Consider the following 26,060-nt stretch of genomic DNA (forward strand, 5'->3'; position numbering starts at 1 on the left):
GAATGTGTGACACACACCATGGTTCCCATCCAGTTGAGGGTTGGGATCCTTCATTGGGAGCAGATGCCATTCTATGTGTTGGAGTATTTCATACATCCGCTCGTCCTGGGCCTTCCCTGGCTTCAGGAGCATGCTCTTCAGTTCAACTGGAAGACTTTGCAGCTATCTCGCTGGGGGCCAAATTGTCATGGCAATTGCCTCCAATCAGTGACTCCAGTCTCCTGCTCCATTGCCCCCATCAGTCTTCAGGGCCTGCCGACCCCCTATGCCTCATACGCAGACGTTTTTTCAAAGCAAAAGGCCGAGATACTTCCTCCTCATCGATCGTTCGATTGCGCCATCAACCTCCTCCCTGGCGCTGAGCCTCCTCGGGGGTGTACCTATGCCCTCTCGCCTGCGGAGGCGCAGGCCATGACAGAGTACATCAAAGAAAACCTGGAGAGGGGCTTCATTCAGAAATCAAAGTCCCCAGCAGGGGCTGGGTTCTTCTTCGTCGGAAAGAAGGATGGAAGCCTTCACCCTTGCATTGAATACTGGGGCCTGAATGCTATAACGGTCAAGGACCATTACCCCTTGCCTCTCATCTCCAAGCTCTTCGATCGGCTGCAAAGTGCGAAGATCTTCTCAAGTTGGATCTCCGAGGGGCTTACAACCTGATTCGTATCAAGGATGGTGATAAATAGAAGATGGCCTTCAACACCCGAGATAGCCACTATGAGTATTTAGTGATGCCGTTCGGGCTCTGTAATGCTCCGGCGGTGTTCCAGAACACCATGAATGAGATACTCTGCGATCTCTTATATCAGTGGTAGTGTACCTGGATGACATTTTGATATTCTCGGACTCTCTGGCCACTCATCGTCAGCACGTCGTCCAAGTACTTCAATGACTCCGAGAAAACAGACTATATGCAAAACTCAAAAAGTGCCTTTTTGAGCAGGAGTCCCTTCCTTTCCTGGGGTACATCGTCTCCAGTGAAGGTTTCCGTATGGACCCCCAGAAGCTGAAGGCCATTCAGGAATGGCCACAGCCATCCGTATTAAAGGCACTTCAATGGTTCCTGGGTTTCGCTAATTATTATCGATCATTCATACCTCACTATGCGTCCATAAGGACATAAGAACATAAGAAAATGCCATACTGGGTCAGACCAAGGGTCCATCAAGCCCAGCATCCTGTTTCCAACAGTGGCCATCCCAGGCCATAAGAACCTGGAAGTCTATTCCATGTTACCATTGCTAATGGCAGTGGCTATTCTCTAAGTGAACTTAATAGCAGGTAATGGACTTCTCCACCAAGAACTTATCCAATCCTTTTTTAAACACAGCTATACTAACTGCACTAACCACACCCTCTGGCAACAAATTCCAGAGTTTAATTGTGCGTTGACTAAAAAAACTTTCTACGATTAGTTTTAAATGTGCCCCATGCTAACTTCATGGAGTGCCCCCTAGTCTTTCTACTATCCGAAAGAGTAAATAACCGATTCACATCTACCCATTCTAGACCTCTCATGATTTTAAACACCTCTATCATATCCCCCCTCAGTCGTCTCTTCTCCAAGATGAAAAGTCCATAGTTGCCCCGATGACAGCCCTGACCCGGAAAGGCACGGATCTCAAGAACTGGCCTCCGGGAGCGGAGGCCGCCTTTCGTTGCCTCAAGGAGGCGTTTCTTCAACAACCATGCATTCTGCATCCGGATCCACAGCGGCCGTTTGTCATCGCAGTGGATGCGTCCTCAGAAGGCATAGGGGCCATTCTGAGCCAGACTTCTGAAAGTCATAAGTTACATCCGTGTGCCTTCCTCTCCCACCAGTTCTCTCCGGCAGGCGGAACTACGCCATAGGCGACAAGGAACTTTTGGCTATAAAGGTAGCCTTAGAAGAGTGGCACCCTTGGCTAGAGGGGGCACAACACCAGTTTACGGTCTATACAGACCATAAAAACCTTAAGTATCTGCACCAGGCGCAGCGACTCAATCCTCGACAGGCACGTTAGGCGTTATTTTTCACCCGTTTTAACTTTGTCCTGCGCTATCGTCCTGCCGGGAAGAATCTCAAGGCGGATGCCCTGTCACTAGTCTTCGAGACCACCGAAAACCCTGGTGACCCTCAGTTTATCATCGAGCCATCACGGGTCCTACTGGCTGCCACCATGACCATCCTTCCTGGGAAAACTTTGGTTCCGCTGCACCTGCGGAAACAAGTCCTGGCATGGGCTCACGACTCCCGTAAAACAAACAAATAAATAAATAAATTTACTGCCAGGTTTTGGAGGGCCCTCTGCCCAGCTGTTCGTCCAGCACATCTTCAGACTACATGGCCTACCAAGAAGTATCCTTTCGGATCGAGGGCCTCAATTTACTGCCAGGTTTTGGAGGGCCTCTGCCAAAAGTTCGATGTTATTTTGGACTATACATCTGTTTACCACCCGCAGACCAATGGTCTTGCGGAGAGAACCAAACTTTAAAGCAGTTCCTCCGTATTTACGTCAACGAGAAACAGGATGACTGGGCTAGCTTGCTACCCTGGGCAGAATTTGCACTCAATTCACATCTCTCCATGGCTACCAGATCCTCGCCATTTCAGATAGTATATGGGAAGCAGCCACGCCCGCCGCTGCCAGTTCCCATTCCAGTCACGTCCCCGGTAGCCCAACTCTCTGCAGACGAGTTACACCGCCTGTGGATCTCCACACGGCGTGCGCTGATCAAAGCCAGTCAGGCAGCAAAAAGATATGCCGATCAGCGAAGAAGACCATATCCGCCCCTCAGGCCAGGCCAAAAGGTATGGCTGAGCACACAGTTCATCCACCTGAAGCTGCCATCAGCGCGACTGGCCCTGCGATTTATTGGACCATTCCCCATTGTTCGACAAGTTGGTCCCATTTCGTATCAGCTTCGCCTCCTGCCTTCCCTCAAGATACACAACACATTCCATGTTTCCCTCTTGAAGCCTCTGGTGTTATCATGGCCTTCCAGCATGCCCCCGACTCCCCAACCTATTGCCTCTGAAGATGACCTCACCTATCAAGTATGAGAGGTCTTGGACATGAGAAAGTATAGGAAGAAATGGGAGTACCTGTTAGCATGGGAGGGGTTCGGCCCCGAATAAAACACCTGGGAGCCATTGGCCAACATCTTAGACCAGGGCTTGCTTGAGCAATTTCACAGAGACCATCCATCTAAGCCCAGGCCTCTGGAGAGGCACCCTAAAGAGGGGGGTACTGTTGTGTTCCACGCCCGTGGATGGCCATGGGCATGGCCCCCTACCTCACCCGCGGCGGTGACCCACCGTGGCAGCTCCTAGTTATTCCCCTGGGCCGGTCCCCCCCCACCTGCGCAGGTCCCCGGTCTGGCCACCGGGTGGGGGCCGTCCTCGCTCCTCCCTCACGGTGTTCTGCAGGCTTTCCTCCGCGGAGGAACTCCAAGATGGTCGCCGCCATATTTAGGCACAAGGCCACGCCTCCTTCACAGATTTAAAGAAGCCAGGCCCCTTAACTACTCACAGCTGTCTCTAATGTGCCAGAGTAGAGAAAGTGTAAAGGGAAGCTTCCTTTGCCCATTCTTCGACTTGGCAACGTCCTTCGTAGTCAGGTCTGCTTGCTTTGGTGAGTTCTTGTACTTCGGATCCTTGTTCCTGCCTTGTCTTGGTGTTCCTGGTGTGTGACTTCGGATCGGCTAGTGGTGATTCCTGGTGTGTGACTTCGGATTGGCTAGCAGTGATTCCTGGTGTTTGACTTCGGACTGGCAAGTGGTGATTCCTGGTGTTTGACTTCGGACTGGCAAGTGGCGATCCCTTGGTATACGACCTCGAACTGGTAAGCGATGACCCTCTGGCACGTGACCTCGGACTACTTCTGGACCATCGTCTTCAAGGGCCCACCTAAGTCCCAGTGGTCTAGGTCCCTACGGGCTCCTCCGGGGGGACCGCAGGCTTCCAGGGGTGAAGCTCAAGTTAGCCCTTGCACCGAACTCTGGACTCCTTGACCTCTCAAAGATCCACCTAAGTCTCAGCTGTCCGGGTCCCTACGGGTTCCTCCTGGGGGGACCGTGGACTTCCAGTGGCGAAGACTCCATTCTTTTCCTTGACGTCACGACTCTTCATCTGCTTCCACAGTCGCCTCAGTCTCCAGTGCTGAGGGTCAGCTGGTCGCATCTTCTGTTCTGCCTCGCCACCCTATGGGAGAACCTATGGATCTTCCTCCTAAGGTACACCATCCTAATCAAATTTGCAGATGATACAAAATTGTTCAGAGTAGTTAAAGCACAAGCAGATTATGATAAATTGCAGGAAGACCTTGTGAGACAGCAAAATTGAGCATCAAAATGGCAGATGAAATTTAATGTGGATAAGTGCAAGGTGATGCATATAGGGAAAAATATCCCATGCCATAGTTACACAATGTTAGGTTCCATATTAGGAGCTACAACCCAAGAAAGAGATCTAGGCGTCATAGTGGATAACACATTGAAATCATCGGTTCAGTGTGCTGCAGCAGCCAAAAAAGCAAACAGAATGTTGGGAATTATTAGGAAGGGAATGGTGAATAAAACGGAAAATGTCATAATGCCTCTGTATCGCTCCATGGTGAGACCACACCTTGAATACTGTGTACAATTCTGGCCGCTGCATCTCCATTTGAGTCGGAGGCCTGTAAACCACACCAGTAAAAATGGATGAACCATCATCTTTTTTTAGGACGGCCCATAATGCTTCTTCTCTACCCCACTTTCTTTGCAGTTTAGTTTCTTGAATATTGTTCTTGACATAATGTGAATCTGCCCGCAACAGGCACGGGCAGGTCCCTTACCTTCTCTCCGCTCACTGGGGCAGACTGCCGCCAATTTCGTCCTCCATGGCCATCTCCTGCCCTTGCTGGGAGCCTTCCTCTGTCGCTGAGTCCGCTGCTGCTGCGCCTGCTCTGTCTTTGCAGCTGGAGCTGCTTCCCGGGTCCTTAGATGGCAGGGAAGCCGTCCCTTCCGGTGCCTGCTTCTTCCCTCCATCTTCACAGCAGGGAGCCGCTCGTCCTCAGGCCTTCCATGCGGCAGGGATGCCGCCAGTGTCTCTGTCTCTTCCGGCTGCTCCTTAGGCGTGGCGTGCACCTCTCTTCTGCTCTTAAAGGGCCAGCGGCGGGAAAAGCCCCACGGCTCTCGGAAATGACATCATCAGCCAGTTCTGCTTCAGCCCAATAAAAGGGCCTTTTGTCAGTCCCTCGTTGCCTTCGCAAGGAGTCAGTTCGCTCCTGAATGTTCCAGTCCATAGGTCCAGGAGGCTTTTGAGGTCCATCACTTCTTAAGGTCCTGGGTTTCTCGGAGCTCCTTTGTCTTTGTCTGAGCCTTCATTCCCGGAATTCCTGATGTTCCATGTCCAGATGTCCTGTTGTTCTTTGGTATCATTCCTGAAAGCCTTGATGTTCCAGATATCCTGTTCTTTTATGGTTCTGTTCCTGGAAGTCCAGTTGTTCCATGTCCTGATGCTCCAGATGCACCGCGTTCTTCTTGTCTTCATCCTCATGCCCTTGCTTTCTCTTCTGCGACTGGTTCCCAGGTTCCTTGTGCCCACCTTTCCTGGCATGCCATGTTGTGGTCCATGACCAGCCTATGGGATGGCTGTGTAGGGTGATTCGTGGTACAAGGCCTTCCTCTCATCTGCAGCGTAAGCCTCTGGGAGACTTCTGTCTTAAAGCCTTGTTCCTGCGTATCTTGTTCCCGTCTATGGAGTCCCCTTGTGCCTGCTCCATCCATGCCTAAGACTCTGCCAGAACCTGCTCTGCTTCAGCGTGGTCCGCGAGCAACCGCAGGCAACTATGTAGGGCGCACCCCGATGCAGGCCTCTACTGAATCTTCGCCATGTTCCAGTTTCATTCTCCATTATCTCATCTGGAGTCTGCTTCGCGTTCAGTGTGGTCCACGACCAGCCATGGGCGGCTATGTAGGGTGCGCTGTGGTGCAGTTCTCACCCAGTACTTTTGCCCAATTCCTGAATCCTTACTTGAAACTCTTGTGTAACCTGAATCCTTGCTTGAAACTCCTGATTAACCTGAGTCCATTGCCCAAGTCTTTGTCTGCGTATCCAAGTCCTCGCCTGACTTTTCGTCTGCGTATCCAAGTCATCACCTGAGTCTTCATCTGAGTATCCAAGTACCTCACCTGAGTCTTCATATGAGTATCCTAGTCTAATCTGAGTCTTCATGTTCCTGCCCTCTGTCTCTGTCTGGCCTCAGACACTCATTGTTCCCAAGCAGCGGGTCCGAAAGGACTTCCGAGTGGCCGGAGGGCTACTCTTGTGGCCAGCATTGCGTTGCTGGGTCATACTGGTGCATGCAGGTCCAGCGGAGGCCAGGCCCAGCTTGGTTCCTGTTCCAGATTCCCTCGCTTGTCTTCAGTCCAGCCTTGCTCCTGTCCTGCCCATGCTCGAGCATACTTTGTCTGCCTTGGCACCTCTTTGGAGTTCCTCTGGGGTCGAGCTATGGCCCAAGAATACACATTCTCCTAGGAAGTGGAACCGCTCTCCTAGCACTTCCCAAAATATAAAGAGCTACTCCTCCCCCTTTTCTGTCCTCTCTATCTTTCCTTATCAAGTTATAGCCCAGTGTGGCCGTACCTTAATCTTGAGAATCTGTGAGCCATGTCTCCGTGACAGCAATAATATCCAAGTCTGCCTCCACCATTAACCCTGCAAGGCTGGTATTTTATTGCCCAAACTATGTGCATTTGTAGTCATTGCTTTCCCATTTTCTTCTCTTGATTGTTGTACTTTGTATGCACCTATCTTGCTTTTTTGTGCTGATTGATTTTGTTATTTTCTCCTCCCACGTCCTATATTGCTTGGGGGTGACATGTCCATTTTATTGGCCATCTCCTGTCACCCCCATTCTTTAGTTTAAATGTCTGATAATGTATGCTCTGAATTTCTCACTTAGCATCCTCCTGCTTGCTACAGACAAATGTAGGCCATCCTTACCATATAGCTTTTTACTGCTCCATACATGACCCTAGCCTCCAATGTATCCAAAACCATTTTCTGTACACCAGGTTTTGAGCCAGGAATTGAAATTATTTATATGGCATATCTTCTCATTTCCTTTTCCTTGAACAGGTAATACTTCCGAAAAGGCAACAGTCTTTGCAGTGTGTCTTATCATCTTGCCTAGATTTTGGAATTCTTTTTGTACTTCATGGATACCATTTCTGTTGAGGTCATTGGTCCCCAGATGGATAACACTGATATCGAAATTCCTACTTTCTTCTTCAATGACTTGGACTATCTGGTTTGCATTTCTACTAGCTGAGGATCCTGGAAAGAAGTTAGCTCTTGTGTCACCATCAAAAAGTGCTCCCAAATTGGTTCCTCTAATGATTGAATCTCCCAGCAGAAGCAGCTTTCTTTTATGACATTTGATTCTGTTGCAGGGCTTCTGAGTGCATTAGGTGACTTCACTTTTAGAAACCACTTCCATATCTATTGTTGAGGTTTCTTCATTCTCCAATGCAGAAAAAGCATTATGTACAGGTAGCAGTGGGGAGAGTGGGTGTATTTTCATCACAGGCCTTATTCTGTCAGAGCCCACTGTTATCCAATTGTTCCTGGGGTTTTGAAACCTGGATGTCTGACATCTCTGAGGGAGTGGGGATTGATGCACAAAATGTTATAAATTTGGGGAAAGTGGGTATCTGTTTGTCACATGTCTTATTCTTCTGGATCCCACTGTAAACCATTGTTTCTTGTGTTTCTGTAATCTCTGTGGGAGATGGGTGAGACACCGACTTCTCCTTGTTTGCTGTCTGCCTTGATTTTTGGCTTGAACCTGGTAACTATCTGATCACTTCCTGCCCTGATCTTAGCCCAACTTTGGACACTCTCTCTCTGAGCATCCTCAGGGTAAGGTCAGGGCAGAATGTGATCAGATAGTTACCAGGTTCAGGCCAAGAATCAGGGCAGACAGCAAGCAAGGAGAAGAATGTGTCCATAGCCGAGGTCAATACCAGGCGGCAGACAAGAGCGTGCTCTGATTCCATAGCAGAGGTCAAAACAGGTGGCAGGCATGAGAGTCACCCAGGTCCATAGCAGAGGTCAATACCAGGTAATCAGTCCAAGATGAGTACTACACCAGGGATTGGGCAAGACAGTGCAGACTAGACCAGACATAGGAGACCAGCAAATCATGAACAAGGCAAGGGAACAGATAGGATGAGGACTAGGACACTGATAAGGCAAGGTAGAACACAACTAGGCTAAAACAAGGCTATGGCAAGGCAATAGGGATGTGCAGCCAAAAAAATTTCGTTGCATTCGGGATACGTATTCGTTGGGGGTCATTTCTGTTGCATTCGGACGTATGGAGAATCCGATACGTCGATATGTGAATATGTTTTCGGTTCCCATTAAAGTCACTGGGGGAAGGATTTCCAGCCTATTTTTGGCTGCAGAATTGGGGTTTTCTTATCAATTTAGACTGTGGCAAAGTGGCACCAAAGTGGCATGAATAGCCTAAGGCACTGTAAAGGTGCAAAGGGTTACCAGAAGTGGAAAGAGTGCTTTAACAGAGGCACAAAGCAGCAGTGAGAATGTCAAAAACACACCACAGCTTCAAAAGAGAGCACCGATAGCAGATGCATGAACAATTGAAGGCAGCATGACAGGCAAAGCGGCAAGACAAGTGGCATTGACATCCAACAGCACAATGAAGGGGGAACACAGCAAGCAGATAGACTAGCACCAACACACTGAGGAACCATGAGAGTGGCAAGAACACCACAAAGAGTTAAGTGAGTCATCTGGTGTATGGCAGCAAAGCAGAGTGACACAAAGCTGATAGGGGCAAGACAGGCTGGCAGAGTGGAGGTAGTCTGGTCCCTTTGGTTTTGATAGGGGAAAGACAGGCTGGCCCAGGAGAGAGTTCCCTTTCCTTTGTACAGGAAAGGACTCCCTAGAATGGGTTCACCCCTAGAGTGGGGTGTTTCCGTTGGTGTCTAGTGAATACCGTTGGTGTCTAGTGAATACCGTTGGCGTCTAGTGAATACCGACTGTACTTTCGCACTTCAGCTGATGACAAAGGAACTTGAAGAGCTCTCAGAAATAAGAATACTGCTACTCAAGTCCAAATCTGCAATATCAACCTATGTTGACTTTGTACCATACAGTGCCTCTGTAAACAATGGGAGCACAGAGGATGAACTAGAGTACAGCTATTATCAGTTTTCTATAGCACTAGAAACATTAATGTAGCAACTAAGAAACAGCTTGGGAAAATGGCCTGTATTATGAAGGTCATGAAAACTATATCCTAGCTCCAAGCTGGACAGACAGGCACAGCATTAGAGGTTGAGCCCTGGTAGGGACATAAGGCCTGGATGAACAGGCACAGCAATCGAGGTCAAACGCATGTAGGAACACAAGGCCTGGATGAACAGGCACAGCAATCGAGGTCAAACACTTGTAGGAACATAAGGCTTGGACTGAAAGGCAAAGCAGTCGAGGACAGAAGTCAATCCCACCTAGGGACATAAGGCATGGATGAACAGGCACAGCAATCGAGGTCAAACACTTGTAGGAACACAAGACCTGGATGAACAGGCACGGCAATCGAGGTCAAACACTTGTAGGAACATAAGGCCTGGACTGACATGCAAAGCAGTCGAGGACAGAGGTCAATCCCACCTAGGGACATAAGGCCTAGATGAACAGGCACAGCAATCGAGGTCAAACACTTGTAAGAACACAAGGCCTGGATGAACAGGCACAGCAATCGAGGTCAAACACTTGTAGGAACATAAGGCCTGGACTGACAGGCAAAGCAGTCGAGGACAGAGGTAAATCCCACCTAGGGACATAAGGCCTGGATGAACAGGCACAGCAATCGAGGTCAAACACTTGTAGGAACACAAGGCCTGGATGAACAGGCACAGCAATCGAGGTCAAACACTTGTAGGAACACAAGGCCTGGATTAACAGGCACAGCAATCGAGGTCAAACACTTGTAGGAACATAAGGCCTGGACTGACAGGCAAAGCAGTCGAGGACAGAGATCAATCCCACCTAGGGACATAAGGCCTGGATGAACAGGCACAGCAATCGAGGTCAAACACTTGTAGGAACACAAGGCCTGGATGAACAGGCACAGCAATCGAGGTCAAACACTTGAAGGAACACAAGGCCTGGACTGACAGGCAAAGCAGTCGAGGACAGAAGTCAATCCCATCTAGGGACATAAGGCCTGGATTAACAGGCACAGCAATCGAGGTCAAACACTTGTAGGAACACAAGGCCTGGATGAACAGGCACAACAATCGAGGTCAAACACTTGTAGGACCACAAGGCCTGGACAGTTGACGGTCAGGCACAGCATTTCATGTCAGGTACATGTGCTGCAGTGCTTATATTATCTGGAGCATAGGAGACAATTGGAGCTGCTGCAAGGCTTTGAATTGCTTTTGTTCATCTTGCCATTCACAGGGAAAATTTGGAAACCCAAGCAAAGGCAGGTTTACTTTCAAAAACACTAGCATTTCGATCAACTCTGGTGCCAGCCTTGAACTGTGAGGGCTCATGATATCCCCTGTCATTGAAAAGACACGTTCACTGGGCACACTGGTTGATGGACATGACAGATAACGCTGAGCCACTTTGGCTAGGTGTGGCCAGACAGTGGACTTGTGTGCCCAATATGGCAGCGGATCTGTCTGCATTTTCTCTATCGGCTCTGAGAGATACCGTGTGACTGACAGCTGTGCTGCTGTCTCCTGTGCTTGGGCGGGCTCAGAGTCACTCAATCCAGCTGCTTTCTCTCTCACCCATTGCACAACTGATGAATCTTTATGGGCAACATGCCTTGGGCATCCTGACATGGAGGAGGAGGTACTATCTGTCGCTGACACAGTGCTGCTCCTGCTTCGGCTAGCAGCACAACTCTCTGACGTGCCTGCTTTTTCCACCTCTGCTTCAAGCCTAATCTGTCTCCGCCTATGGCGCTCCTGTTCACAGACCTTTGCTAAGAGCAGCTCCTTCACAAATGACAGACAATTGGACTGTAGGGCGAGTTTACCTTTCACACGGGGATCACAGACAGAGGCGAGCATGTATGTGCGGTCGTCTGTTAAAGGCCTTAATCTGTCTTTCACCTGCTGCTGCAAACCTTCCAGACACTGCAGCACCTCAGCAGTCATTCCCTCTTCCTGTTTAAAGGCCTCCAAATGTTCATCCAGGAAATTAACTATAGGGATGATGTCAGCCAAGGTGGCACTTCTGGAACTCAGGTCGTCCGTGACATCCTTGAAGGGCTGCAGGATTTTTACCAGCTGACTCATGACTAGCCAATCATGATGCCCTAGGGGATTCTGCACACCTATGTCCATTGTACCAGAAAGTTCATGAAGGGGTGTCTGCATCTCCAGTAACCTCTCCAGCATCATAAAGGTGGAATTCCACCGGGTGGCAATGTCTTGAATGAGACGCTTGTGAGGCATATCCAAATCAGTCTGCTTTTGTCGGAGAACCTGCCCCGCCTTGACCTTCTGTGGAAGTGTGCTGCTATGTTCCTGCACTTCTGTATTAACCTATGCAGGTATTCATTCTCTTTGTCATTGGACTCCAAGCCCAGAACTGACTTCACTACCAGGTGCAGAGTATGTGCAAAGCATCGGATGTTCTTAAAGCGCCAATCGGTTATTGCCTTCACCATGTTTGCACCATTGTCTGTGACAAAGAACCCTTGCCTGCATTTTCCTGTTTCACTGGTGTAGTTGCCAGCCCTCCAGCATCTGTCTGATGCATGCTAAAATATTGACTGTGGTATGGGCCTGCTCCGTCAGGTGGGTGTGCAGTAAAGCCCACCTCTATCCTGATACTTCTTCAGTAATAGAGCTGCTGGCTGCCCCTGCCTCAGCCATGTCCCACCAGTGTGCTGTCAGAGAGAGGTAAGAGTGTGTAGCATTCATGGCAGACCATATATCGCAGGTGAAATGCACTCTTCCGTCTGCCTTAGCTAGCAGTGCTTGCATGCGACTGCGACACAGCTTGTACAGGCTGGGGATGACCTTTCTACTAAATGTGGTTCTGCACGGGATTTTGTAATTTGGAAGTACGACCTTCAAAAAACGCTTGAAACCCACATTCTGCACTAGCTGCAAGGGCTGGTCATCAAGGGCAATCATTTCCGCAATGGTCCTGGTTACAACGTTTGAGGCTGCCTGCCTCCTACCCCGGGATAGTGTTACCGCACTCCATCCCATTTCCTTCATGGTGGATTGTTGCTTCTGCCACATGTCAGGGGGTTGCTGGCCTGCCGCCTGACTGCTAGAAGGGGATAAGGGCGTGAGCTGACTCTCTGCTTTCCTACCACTGCACACTGGTTGGAAGGGGTCCCCCGACTGGAACTGCCACCATCCGCAGATGGCAGTAATCTTGTTGGGTGTTGCCTCTTCATATGATGGTTCATGCCAAAGTTAGATAGATGTCCCATTTGCTTGCCTCTGCTAATATCCCTGGCACAGTAATTACACCGTGCATAGCGCGGGTCTTCTGTCACTTTAAAGTGTTTCCAGATCGGAGATGTCTTTCGTGATCCTCCCTTCTCTAACACCTTGGGGGTGGATGCTGGCACTGGAGTTGAGGTAGTGGGTGCACCCTGAGAAGCAATGCCAGAGGGGGCATCAGTCACCCTCTGTGCCTGTACTGACTGCTCTTCCTCCTCCTCGTTATCACTGTCATCTCTCCCCTGCTGCACATTTCTGGAGGCTAAGACAGGACTAACTGATTCTACCGAAGATTTGTCAGCTATTACTTCTTCCATTTCTGATGAGAATCCCACACAAGAAGATTCTTCATCTGAATCAGAAGCAAACAGTGACTGCGCTACCTTATCAACGCTAAGTGTTAGTCAAGACTTCTGACCCCCTGCTGCTTTTGGGTGTCTACATTTTGTCTGGCATGACTCTGCCTCCCCTTTCCTCACCTCCAAAACTACAGGGCCAGAAACAAGAGGTGGCGATGGCGATGTATCATGGTCAGATTTCTTTTTTTTTGGCATGGAACTGCCATCCCCTACAAAGAGTTTAGATTGTGACACTTGCGTTTTTAGCTGTACTGGTGGTGTTGCACTTGTGTCTTTTGAAGTGCCTTCTCTGCCAGCCCCAATCACTCGATTACATCTCTCTTTCCCTGACATTATGGATTTAATGTGACTGAGTAGTAACACTGCCCACTGTCACGATGCCTCGCTGTGCACTAATGTGTGTGGCGTGCCCACAGAAGCTGCTTGCTTGTAAGCACAAAAGAGGCATACTCCCTGGGCACTTGACTGCACAGACCCACTGAATAATAAGGTTCAGTCTGTTTAAAATGCCCACTGTCTCTATCAAGGTGCCTGGCTGTGCACTAATGTGTGTGGCGTGTACACAGAAGCTGCTTGCTTGTAAGCACAAAAGAGGCACACTCCCTGGGCACTTGACTGCACAGACCCACTGAATAATAAGGTTCAGTCTGTTAAAAATGCCCACTGTCCACTATCACGGTGCCAGGCTGTGTACTAATGTGTGTGGCGTGTACACAGAAGCTGCTTGCTTGTAAGCACAAAAGAGGCACACTCCCTGGGCACTTGACTGCACAGACCCACTCAATAATAAGGTTCAGTCTGTTAAAATGCCCACTGTCTACTATCATGGTGCCTGGCTGTGCACTAATGTGTGTGGCGTGTACACAGAAGCTGCTTGCTTGTAAGCACAAAAGAGGCACACTCCCTGGGCACTTGACTGCACAGACCCACTCAATAATAAGGTTCAGTCTGTTAAAAATGCCCACTGTCCACTATCACGGTGCCTGGCTGTGCACTAATGTGTGTGGCGTGTACACAGAAGCTGCTTGCTTGTAAGCACAAAAGAGGCACACTCCCTGGGCACTTGACTGCACAGACCCAGCCTGTTAAACTGCCCAGTGAAGCCCAGTGCACTGAGAGACTAAGTAATTGGAATTAAAAAAAGCAGGAATTTTTGTCACTCCAGAAAAATGGATGAAATTGAAAATAATATATCTCTCCAAGCCAGCCCAATACCCTAAATGGTGGTCAGTGCTAGCTGACCTAGCACAGCTTCTCTTCTCAGTCAGAGATGACGAAAATAAACAGCTTGAAAGAAACAGGACTAGTAGTAGCTGTAGCTGACCCTGGCACTGCAGCAAAACAAAGAATAATTTTCTTTCCTTTACTAGTAGCCTATCTCTCTTAGTTCAGCCTCCTCCCTCTTCCACCCAGCCCACCTCCCCACAGCATCGCTGGAAATAAGTGCGTGGCTCCTCGTGCTGATGTTTATATACTGCTGGCTCATCAGTAAAATCGACAGAGAGCACTGAATGACAGCGCTGCATTCAGTGCAGCTCAGAAAATGTCAGAGCGGATACGCTGCATTCCGTTATCTATGCCGACCTGTCCGACCCTTTCCTGTGAGTCACTGTGACTCACAGGAAAGGGTCAGACAGGTTGGCATGGTTACCATAGGGGCGCTGCCATTTTGTGCAAATCATAGGAAGCAAGTAGCTAATGGGGGTGAAGAAAAGTGCGCGCCACTGGGCGCGCCAAATTAAACAGAAAATACGTTAAATATGTGGGGAGTCGCGATGCGTTTCGCCTCCCCTCGTATTTAATGGATAGGACAAAATACGTTGCGGATCGCCAATACGTCGAAAATGGATGCACACCCCTACAAGGCAAAGGCAGAGAGATAGGCAGGACAAGACACAAAGCAAGGTAATCAGGAGACACAGAGAGCAACAAGCACTGCAGACTAGAGACTAGGTAGGGGACCAGTTGTTGAAACGCGGTTGTTGGGGTTTAAATCCACACATCAGCTTTTTTCCCACTGCAGGACCTTTATCTTCTGGCACATGCCTAAGGGCCCAGTGAGGGGCAACAGGATGGCGGCTCCCTTACCACAGAGAAGGACATCTCAGCAATGGATGTGTTGGTCGCTCTCAGGAGTTGCCAATCATAGTGCACTCCTTTAGCCAGCCAAACATTACAGTCCCCCTGAATATCTCGAATAAGTTATCTGTTAACTTTAGCCGAATAACTTGTCTGCTCGCAGGATTAATGAATATGTTCATCATATGTCCTTCTTCATTTTTCTCTTTCATATTTTGTGTTTATTTTTTTTGTAAAAACTTGGCCTTGCCAAGATACTTTGTGCATGTAACACTGATTCCTTTCAATTTCCCCCATGCTATGGACCTTGATATCAGGAACAGGTGGTGAACACAGGGACTAAGCAAAGCATTTGCTCACAGATCTCACCTCCTCCACAAGGAAGTCTGGAAAAGATAGGGCCAGCAAGCATGTAATGAATGAGGTGTTTCAATCCCTAAAATAATTTTCTGCTGCAAAAACTGCCACTAGAGCCATGAAGTTTGCCAAGTAAGGAAGGGTTCCAAAGTCTGGGAGGAGGAAGATTTAGGAATCAGGCAAGAGGGAGGGGGAGAATGGTGGTTTTGTCCTAAAATCTTCAAAAGAAAATATCAGGGGCTAAAAAAGATAGTAAAGGTCTAATATAATGGAATATGCAATTTCTAAAAAAACACAGTTTAATGAAGGTCTCATATTATCCTTGGCCCTAATAAATACTTCTACCATAGTATCTCCCTCTTTTCCTTTTCTTGCTTTATGACATTTTATACCATTTCATATTCATTTGTGAATTATTTAGAACCATATTACAAATACAGAGCACCCTAAGTCTTTTAAGAAAGCTAGAGCTCTTTATTTGCCTTTTTATAGCTATCTTTTCTGTTCCCATACATTTGTCACCACAGATAAATAACATATATCTATCTCTAACCATTGATCTAATGCCTGCCTTATGTTCATCCTTCCTCCTCATTCACCTTCTGCTTAACCTAACTTCCTCAATCAAATTGTTAATTATACCAAGCTATTCACCATAATCTCTATTACTACCTTCATTCTTGTTGCGCTGGACATGGACCCCTTGCCTGGTGCAGGATTGGTACGGCCCTCTGGTCAGACCCAGAGAGTGCCTCCTAGCAGGAGGTGGAGCACACAAGGAGACATAGGCTAGCTAGAGCTTCACCAATAACAGTCCGGGGTTTCCGCAGGTTGAGCCTTTGGGAACCCGGACCGCTTGGACCTAGGTGAGCCTCCGGTGATCTCCCGGAGAGATAGCGGAGAGGTGTGCCCACCACGAGCAAGGGTGCATGGCTGATGCAGAGTGGATGAACTAGACATGAACTGGAAGCACCGGAGACCTCAGGGAGGTGACAGTTCAGGGAGGTCCTCTGGGTGAGACAGGCAGCGCCTGTAGGTCTAGCCAAGTGGAAGCCGTGGTTGGTTTCCAAGCAGCTTGGCCCAATGGTCACAAAAGGCCAGAAGAGAGTGTCCGAGTGAAGCACAAGGGTCAGAGCCAGAGTATCAGTCCAGGAGAGGTCTGCCAAAGCAGGGGTTAATTCCAGAATCAGTCCGGGCATAGTCAAGGCAAACAAGGGTCGGTTCCAGGCGGCAGACAAGAGAATGGTCCGGCAGGCAGTGGTCAGTTCCAGGTGGCAGGCAAGAGAATGGTCAGGCAGGCAGTGGTCAGTTCCAGGTGGCAGGCAAGAGAATGGTCAGGCAGGCAGTGGTCAGTTCCAGGTGGCAGGCAAGAGAATGGTCGGGCAGGCAGTGGTCAGTTCCAGGTGGAAGGCAAGAGAACAGTCAGGCAGGTAGAAGTCAGTTCCAAAGGTCAGTCCATAGAGGTACTACCTGGGAAAGATACAGGAACACAGAGACGCTGGAACAGGAGACAGTGGAACAGGAGACACTTGGAACACGAAAGCAAACTAGTACACCAACAGGGTCGACCCTATTGCTAAGGCGAGGTCCTGGGGACAGGATCCCGCCTTAAGTAGGGAGACTGGGTGATGTCATCGGGAGGTGCCCCCGTGGGTTTTCCCGCCTTGGGCTCTTTAAAGGGCTGCACGTTCGGATGCACGCGCACCTAGGGGCGTGGCTAAGGATGCTGACAATGCAGAGCCCTGACGGGAGCTCCGCCGTGAGGCCTGTGAGGAGGATGGAGCGTGGAAAGCCCGAGGACATCGGAACTGACTGTGGCCGTGAGGAAGGGGTGGCCGGAGCTGGTTGAAGGAAGCGCGAGGTGAGTAGGCCGGGCCGCGGTGCCAACGCTGCTGGGACTCATAACAATTCTGGCCCAAAATCTGAATCAAGTGTCCTCAAACCCAATTTGTTTTATATGATTCTCATTTTTAAACCAGATTATGGTAATCCTAAATTTCTATCATAATTGTGAACGTTAGGTAACTTATTAGAATTCTACCCTCTTATTCTGCTGATTCATTCCTCTGCCAACCCCCAGCTCTGCTTCCCAGCTCATTGCCCCAATTTAAAAAGAACAAATGCTGTAATTTGTACCTCTCCTCCATAATTTAATGATTCACCTTTTGAAAGAAGACATATCAAATTGAAATCTGGAAAATGATTTATTCTTTTTGTGTTTTTTTGATATAGATATTGCTTATTCCACTACCCCTTCAGCCAGATGATATTCATTACTGCTTTTTACTTTGTATTTTGTATCTGTATTTTATATTTGTTATATTGACTTTATAGTGCTCCTTTTTACAGCCACATCTCTCTTAATTAGTTTTGTGCCAGGAAACACATTTTTTGATGGCCCAATTATATTACTAATTCTAAATTGCCCAAAGAACATAATCATGAATGCTGCTGTAAAAGCATTTTTTAATATCAGTTGTTACTGTCTTAAGTAAGATTTTCTGTTACCTGCTTGGCATTCTTTCATTCTTACCTTACCTTTCACTTAGTGGTGTCAACGTGACATGGGTGCAATCAGTAGCGCTCATCACATGAAGTGTGCCTGCTCTGCTGTAGAAATCCTTTTTAAGATTCTCTCATAATGGCCTTTGATTAATACATGTGGTATAAATCTTAACTCACCTTTCTATGGCTTGTAATATATGACAGACTTCTACATATATTGAGGTCTGGTCCAAGCATCTATCTATAGCTATTGTGCTCTACAAAAAAAAAAAAAAAAAGACCCAGAATAGAAGAAGGAGTAAATATGGAGTTGGTGTGGCAGGAAAAAGGAAAAAGAAGAGAGGAGAGGAGAAGAGGAAGAAGAAAGAGAAAAGGCTGAGGCGACTAACTAAGCTCATAAAAGGGGCAAGCAGGACAACAGTGAAAGACTGAGGAAAAGGGTAAGAGGAGGATAAAAAATGTGCAGCTAGTCAGGAGGCCCTGCAAACTAACCTAAAGGTTACAAATGCCAAACCAGGTTGCAGGCAATCCTATCCCCTCTGTGTCACAGTATCTAAAGTGCAGACAGTGGTTCACAGATAAGAAAAGCTTTTGCCATCTCCAACCTGCTGTTGGAGATGGCAAAAATAAAGTGTCATTCTGCATCTCAAGGAATCTAAGAAAGTTAAATGCAGCAAATCAGAAAGCCTGGAAAATCATCACTGCTGAGATACACTATTTTACCATACTTAACTGAGCACATAACAGATTGCTTCAAGGATGCCAAATCCAAGATTTGCCTCAAGCTGTCAGGAATAAGCGTATGCCAGCACAAGACCAATGGCAGAAAACAATGCCCATCACATCTGAACAGACTTGGGAAACAATCTAATCTCAATGCAGGGCCTAGAAGGACCGCCTGGGAGCTTCAGCATCATCTCTGACACATCTGAGGAGACAGCAAAGAATATTTATTAGACATGTGCATGGAAAAATTTATGGCTCAGTTCATTTATTCAGTTCATTTGGCTCAGTAACTCCTTTCTTTCTGGTTTGGGTCCAAAAATTTCATTCATTTATTTCTTTCATTTGGCCTTTCCTTTTGCATTAAAGTCAATGGGAGAAGCAATGCATCTATTATAGGCTCTAATATGGGAGTTTTCTATCTAAGCTTAATGAAACCGGTAAGCAGGCTTCAGCAGCAGAGAGAAGAGCACTCTAAGATACCTAGAGCAAGGTAAAGAGGCATCAAGACTGGCGTGAATAGCCTAAGGCAAGATGATGGGGTAAAAAACATCCCTGCAAACTTTCAACCCATCGCCAACCTCCCATTTATCGCCAAACTCATGGAGAAAATTGTCAACAAACAACTCTCAGAATACCTTGGCAAACACAAGATTCTCGCCCCAGCTCAGTTTGGATTCCGTAAATCGCTGAATACTGTATCCCTTCTAATCTCGCTCACGGACAGTATCCTCTTGGGCCTTGTTAAAAAAAAACAACTTTTCTTCTGGCGCTGCTCGATTTTTCAGCTGCATTCGACACCGTGAATCATTCCATCCTCATCAACTGTCTCTCAGACATCGGCATCTCAGGAGCAGTCCTCAACTGGTTCAAGTCTTTCCTCTGCAATAGGAATTTCAAGGTCAGAATAAGCAACAAAGAATCTCACCCCATCAAGTCAACACTTGGAGTTCCGCAAGGATTCTCGCTCTCCCCTACTCTTTTTAATATTTATCTCCTCCCCCTCTGCCAACTCCTCTCAAGTCTAAAGGTAACTCACTTCATTTATACCGACGACGTCCAGATTCTCATTCCAGTTACCGAACTAATCTCCAAAACTCTCAACTTCTGGAACAGTTGTCTACAGTTTATCAACCTCCTCTTCGCCAGCCTTGACCTAGTACTCAATACATCAAAAACCAAACTCCTGCTCATCTCACAGGATGACAATAATCTGGTGGTCAGCTACCTCCATGTGCCCCAATCGACCACCATCACCCATGTGAGAGACCTCGGCATAATTCTCGACAACCGTCTGAACCTAAAAAAAATTATCAATAATACAACAAAGGAATGTTTTTACAAACTTCAAATCCTAAAAAAGCTTAAACCCCTCCTACACTTACACAACTTCCGCACGGTAGTCCAAGCCATCATACTTTCAAAAATAGACTACTGCAATTCCCTCCTACTCGGCCTTCCCGCCAATACCACCAGACCCTTACAGATGCTACGGAACTCCACCACAAGGATCGTGACTAATACCAACAGAGGAGAGCATGTGACCCCCATTCTTAAAAATTTACACTGGCTCCTCATTAAATTCAGAATCCTTCACAAAGTTCTAATGTTGATACATAAGACCATTCACATGCAAACCACTCTCGATCTAAATATCCCTCTTCAACATCACACGTCCACCAGACCAATAAGTTCAGCATACAAAAGTACCCTTTATACACCTCCTGCCAAGTCCTCTCTTAGAAAAGAAGCCCTATCCACCGCTGGTCCTGCACAATGTAACGCACTACCACCTGACCTTCGCCAAGAACCCTGCCAATGGATGTTCAAGAAAAAGCTTAAGACGTGGCTCTTCAGACAAGCATTTCCCTGATGAACTGAAGCCCTCTCACAGACACTATATGCCACATAACACTTCTTAATACAGTTTAAATGCTCTTTACTCAATGGTTATTCTGTACATATGTTTGCCTTTCTTCCACCCCTACTGTTATTTTTTCTTGACTATCCTTCCTGTTTGAAGTTTTTATCCTGTTTAGAAATCACCCTGTTTGATTTATTTCCAACCTTTAGTTCTATGTAAACCGATGCGATATGTCTTTCCATGAACATCGGTATAGAAAAACTTCTAAATAAATAAATCATGAACTCCCCAAGGTACCATGAGAGAGGTAAAACAGCACCAGTATGAACAAGAACACCTCAAGGATCCAAAAGAAATGCAAAGGGCACCAACAAAAATGTCACAAAGAACCCAAAACATTATGATGGGGCAAAACTGCCCAAAGAAAGGTATGAACATAAGAACATAAGAAATTGCCATGCTGGGTCAGACCAAGGGTCCATCAAGCCCAGTATCCTGTTTCCAACAGAGGCCAAACCAGGCCACAAGAACCTGGCAATTACCAAGAAGATCACATGCCACTGATGCAATTAATAGCAGTGGCTATTCCCTAAGTAAACTTGATTAATAGCAGTTAATGGACTTCTCTTCCAAGAACTTATCCAAACCTTTTTTGAACCCAGCTACACTAACTGCATTAACCACATCCTCTGGCAACAAATTCCAGAGCTTTATTGTGCGTTGAGTGAAAAAGAATTTTCTCCGATTAGTTTTAAATGTGCTACTTGCTAACTTCATGGAATGCCCCCTAGTCCTTCTATTATTCGAAAGTGTAAATAACCAATTCACATCTACTCATTCAAGACCTCTCATGATCTTAAAGACCTCTATCATATTCCCCCTCAGCCGTCTCTTCTCCAAGCTGAACAGCCCTAACCTCTTCAGCCTTTCCTTATAGGGGAGCTGTTCCATCCCCTTATCATTTTGGTTGCCCTTCTCTGTACCTTCTCCATCGCAACTATATCTTTTTATGAACACCTAAAAAAAACATGACCAGGGCAAAGTAGCACCAACAGTGACAAGAGCACCCCAAGACACCAAAAAAGGGGCAACAGCAGTATTAACAGTGGCATGAAGAACCTACGCTACCCATAAAGAAGCAAATGGAACAACGGTGGCATGAAGAATCCAAAGCACAAAAAGAGGGACCGAATGGGCACATGAACATCCCAAGGCACCAAAAGAGAGACAAAAGCATCAACAACAGTTGCAAGAAGATTCTAAGGCACCACAAGAGAAGCAAAGGGAACCAACAACAGTGGCATGAAGACCCAATGGCACCAAAAGAGGAACAAAAACATCGAGAATAGTGGCCAAAAGGGACAAAATTGTCACATGAACATTCTAAGACAAAAAAAGTGGGGTAAAGGGCACCCAAAACTGTAGCATATCAACTCCCCAGGGCACCAAGAGTGGAGGAGCACAACAGAAACTGCGGTGAGAGGAGTTCTGAAAGATACCATGAGGGGGCTCAGAACAGACTGGGAAGTAAGGGTGGCAGAACAACAGAGCAAGGAGCTGAACCAGGAGTGAGGCAGGGCATGAGAAGTGAGCCTAGCAGCAGCAAGAGCATGGGCAACTGGCAACAACGCAGCAAGGTGCTCAGAGACAAAACTGCAGGCATTGGTTCACTATAGCTGTGGATTCTGTCGCCCTGTCACCTGCATAGAAATTCCAGGAAACCAAGCAGATGAAGGTTTATTTTAAGGAAGCTTTAATGCGATAAAGAGTATCCCTTTTCTTACAATATCATTAACCAAAAATAAAATAAGAGAGAAGACCAGTACTTAATACTGAGTATTATGTCAACATTTTTTTTTCACCAATAAGCATATTGGCATCAAATGTGAATTCCTGGTCTCAGAGCAACTGAGAGAAACCATAGATTGTTATGACTTGCCATCCTTAGATTACATTTTTTGTATATATATTTTTAAGCAAAATCTTAATTATTTCAATACTCCAATTTTTAATTCTGTAAGATCCATACACTTCAAACATGAAAACAAAATGCTAAATACAAGTCATAGATAATCCCACATGAATGATTTGTCAATGTTATATGCAGCTTTCCACTGAAGACTTCACTGCAACGTGTCCCAGCACCAATGTTTCATCAGACTGCTTCAGGGAACCTGCTTAATCAAACCAAAGCTAATGGGTGTACTGTTTCTAAATAATGGTACACTGTCACTGTTGATAAGATGGCCTAGTATCTTTCCTCTATGGATGGCTTTACAACAGTCCTCCCTAACTCTAAAGTGCCTTCACACCTCAGATGTCTTGCTGGATTTCTTCGCCTTCCCTTGACGCCTGGGGCTACTGCTGCTTGGCTGAAGTTAAGGGAAGACCAGGGGGGAAAATGTCAGGGCCACCTCTCATGCTTTCCAGTAAAGGACAGCATGCTAGTAACTAGACTCTACAAACCCTTCGAAATACTAGAAGTTTAATATCCTTTGCATCTGAAAAGCACTCACATGAATCATCTGAATAGGTTCTTTCTCCGAGTATCTGCTGCAGACTCAGGAGGGATTAGGGGGAGCACTGTATTGAGTTTGTGTGGTTCACTCCTAATGCTTCTGTCCCATCACTGCTGATGCCACGATCATTAAGTCTGCCTTCTTCTGCCCCTGCACTATAGGAGCAGAGATGAGAGAGGAACAAGCAGCAGAGCATTGCCTAAGCTGCATGGATGAGGGAGTTCTGCTCTTCTCACTACTATCATCAGTGGTGCTACTAGTGTACACTGTTTGTGCTCATCCTAGGTCTCTTCTTAGGGAAAGTCTTTCCTCTTCCTTTCCAATTGGTGTTGCCACTAATGCCACATCCATTTCATGCTCTGTGTGGGATGATGGAATTTGACCCATTTGCTCAGACGCTAGGAATGGCTAGATGTTTTTATTTTTATAATAGATGTACTTTACTCTAGTTCTCTACTAAACAGTACTAGTGTAGTGCGGAGAGTGGAGAGTCTGTAGACACAAAGATAGAGAGCACAACAATTAACACAATATCTTGTTAAAAAGCATGTCACATACCAGTGCTTCTCAACCCAGTCCTCGGGGCACACCTACTCAGTCAGGCTAGGTGTGCCCTGAGGACTGGGTTGAAAATCACTGCAATACACTATCTGCTTGCTGACTTCCTATATGGACTTCAACTAGGATGACAGAACTTGTTTAAAAATAGTCACATACAGACTATAGTCAATGTATATTGACTATGTTTTTCCATTCAAAAAAGTCAGAGAGAACAAGACAGGAAAGTCTGGTGTTCAGCTGGTGGTCACTAGTCAAATACAGCAGCTGTTAAAATAAAAACAAATCTCTCTCTCTGTAATCTGCACGGCAATTCTACTGCACACACAAAGAGATACACAATCTCTTATTTCTGCCTATCCAATGATGCAGCAGTAATTATTAGGGGTGGGCATTTGGGAGAAATAAGATGAAATTTCCTTGAAAATATGACAAAATTTCATTGGTTTCACATTTTGTTTTGAAAACCAAAAAAGTGATCTGTTGGGCCTAGGCCCAGGCCTGAAGCCAGGGCCTTCCCTAGATAATAGAACAAGGCCCAAAACAGGGGCCTTGGCCTATGCCTGAATTCAATGCTGGGGCTGGGCCCTGGGCCTAGGCCTCAGGCCAGGGCCTTTCCTAGGCATAGGTTACAGATCAATGCAAGAGCTACAGCCTAGGTGCAAGCGCAACACTGGGGTCTTGGCCAAGACCTGGGATCTACACAAGGGCCTCAGCCAAGACCCCCCAAATTATCAAAACTTACCTGTTCCATCTGGGATACAGCATCGCAGTCCGGACCTGGGACCAATGCCGGGGCCTGGCCAAGAGGGTGTGTCCCGACAATTGGGCCTCAGCCTAGGCCAGGGCCAGGCCCAAGCCTGATTCCATGGCCTGGACCAGAAATCAGGTCCCAATGCTGGGGCCTTGGCTGAGACCCAGGCCCTATTCCAAGCATGGGATCAGAGCACAGGTCAGATGCCGGGGCTTGGTCCAGAGACTAGGTCCCAAAGTATAGGCCTCAGCCTGGACCCAGGCCCAATGCTAGGACCTGGAGACCAGGTCCCGGCACTAGGGCATCAGCTAAGAGTCAGACCTGGGCCCAGGCCTCAGGGATCTTCTTTTTTCCTTCTTCATCTTTCTGTCTGCAACAAAATGACTCCATCCGCTCGGGAGGCAATGGAGTTCATTAAATCTGGTACATTCTAATTGTACTGCCATACATCAAATGGTGCCTTCCACAGCAGAGAAGGTTAAATAATTCTGGCATCTCCCGAGTTAAATAATTCTGGAGTCTCCTGAGTGAGCAGTGTCATTTTGTTGGAGAAGACAGAAGGAAGAAAGAAAACCTCTGAAGCCTGGGCACCAGGCCTGGGTCTCGACATTGGACTTGGGTCCAGGCCAAGGCTTCAGCATTGGGACCCAGTCCTCAGAATATGTTCCAGCACTGAGCCTCGGTCCAGTCCCCGGCCTATGCAGTGGCCCAAGCATCAGAAACCAGCCTCCAGGTCGGACCCGGGTAATGGACCTGGGTCTGGACTGAAGTCACGGCGTTGGGACCTGGTCTCTAGCCTAGACCCTGGCATCCTGCCTTGGTCTGTGCACTGGCCTAGTTTGAGGACCAGGCATTGGGTCTAGGCCTCAAAGCATGGGCCTTGCATGGCCAATGTCGCACCAAACTACTGAGTCTTAGGCCTACGCAAGGCTGAGGCTTCAGCCTAGACCTAGCCCTCAGCATCATATCCCCCCTGGACTGGGTAAGTGGGGGCCGAGGAGGGCTGAGGAGGGCCTTAAGTCCGGCATTTTTTCAAGTGGGAGGGATGGGTGGGGGCATTGGAGGCCTTGGGGAACCCAGTTTCTTTTTTTTTGTTTGTTTTTGGGGTTTTTTATGTTTATTTTGTTTATAAGTTAAATAAATGAAATAAACATTAGATGACATCATATAATTTGGAAAACAACCTCCACAAAATGCAACAAAAATAAAATGAAATCTCTTCTTCTTCCTACCTCTAGTAATTATCTAACACTTAATAGACAGAAAGTGTCAGTTTCTAGTTTTACACAGAAGCACTGTGTGACAAGAGGCAACTGCATGGCCCAGTTTACTTTAAGGTTTTCCTTGCTTTCTTTTTTTAAATCTGTTCTTCTCCTTTTTCTTTTGTTCCATCTGTCTGAAATCCAGCAAAGAAATGAGGAAACAAAATGGTTACTGCTGAAAGTTGCGTGTTGCTTTCAGTTTCAAGTCGATAAAAAAAAAAAAAAATGATGAACTCAAAGTGAGTCCTTGCAGATGCCAGCTGGGATAGACTGGTTTAAAAAAAATGTGTTTGACCTGGATTGGTCCTGTTTTTTCCTTGTCCTTGACCTTTCCCACCACTGCTCCAGTCAGTTTAGCTTCAGTGACTTCACTGGCTTGTCTTGAACAGAAAATAAATCCCTGCTTGCACTATGAATGGGATCCAGAAATTAATGCAAGAAAAAAAAGTGTCGTTATTTGTGGGGAAGTATCCATTTGTTTCATTTTCAATGAAAGAAAATAAAAAATACCTTATTTTGTTCTAGATTTAATTTTCATTTATTAAAATGTATTAATCGCTTAACGCAAGATAGGTCTAAGCGATTTACAATAAAACATACATA

Source organism: Rhinatrema bivittatum, chromosome 2 (genome assembly GCF_901001135.1).
Source record: "Rhinatrema bivittatum chromosome 2, aRhiBiv1.1, whole genome shotgun sequence".
Classification (NCBI taxonomy): Eukaryota; Metazoa; Chordata; class Amphibia; order Gymnophiona; family Rhinatrematidae; genus Rhinatrema; species Rhinatrema bivittatum.